Raw genomic sequence first — 618 nt, 5'->3', positions numbered from 1 at the left:
CCTCCTGCTGTGGCCCGGGGCGCAGAGGGCGGCCCCCGCCCTGGGGGACGGGCCGGCCGCCAGGGCCCAGGCCGGCCCGGCCGAGCCGCTCTACACCGGCACCCCCTGGAAGAAGAGGAACTACAGCCAGGGAGTCGTGGGGTGAGCGGGGCCGGGGCCGGGGCCGGGCACCTTCCCGCGGGCAGGAGCACGCGGCCGCTGCCGCACATGGACGGGCGGGCGGGCGGAGCGGGCAGCTCCTGTCTGGGCCTGGAAACGTGGGAGCACGTTGGGCGCCCCCTCCCTTCCCCCTCCGCGCTGCCGGCGGAGGATGCAGAGGCATGGGCCAGAGCGCTCTAGCATCTTCTCGTGCTGTCACTGTCCAGGCACTGGGGGAAGGAAGTGGTTCCTGGCACAGGCATGGGTGCTTTGCTTGCACCCAGCCTCACGGGGAGATACCTGCCAGGCCGGCGGGATGTGGAGGGGCAGGCCGCACAGCGGGCATTTTGCACGCCAGCATCCAGGGGCCTCCCTCGTCGTTCTCTTGTAGGGACGTGGGAAGGGATGGGCATGTGAAATAAAGGGGCCTAGCGAATGGGCACCACCCTATCTCACGGCACAGACGCAGCAGCGGGGGAG

At 71.0% G+C, this 618-nt stretch overlaps 1 protein-coding gene across 1 annotated transcript in view; it reads left to right on the top strand.

Moving 5' to 3' along the window:
* Positions 1–6: 6 nt before the first annotated feature.
* Positions 7–618, top strand: part of TENT4B (terminal nucleotidyltransferase 4B) — a 68685-nt gene continuing 68073 nt past the window's right edge. The window contains exon 1 of the mRNA XM_025213627.1: positions 7–141. The gene's annotated coding sequence lies outside the window, so the exon portion shown is untranslated. The remainder of the gene's footprint in view (positions 142–618) is intronic.

This window comes from Alligator sinensis, unplaced genomic scaffold (genome assembly GCF_000455745.1).
Source record: "Alligator sinensis unplaced genomic scaffold, ASM45574v1 scaffold933_1, whole genome shotgun sequence".
NCBI lineage: Eukaryota > Metazoa > Chordata > Crocodylia > Alligatoridae > Alligator > Alligator sinensis.
Note: the sequence above shows the minus strand (reverse complement) of the source record. Positions and strands in the feature narration are given on the sequence as shown.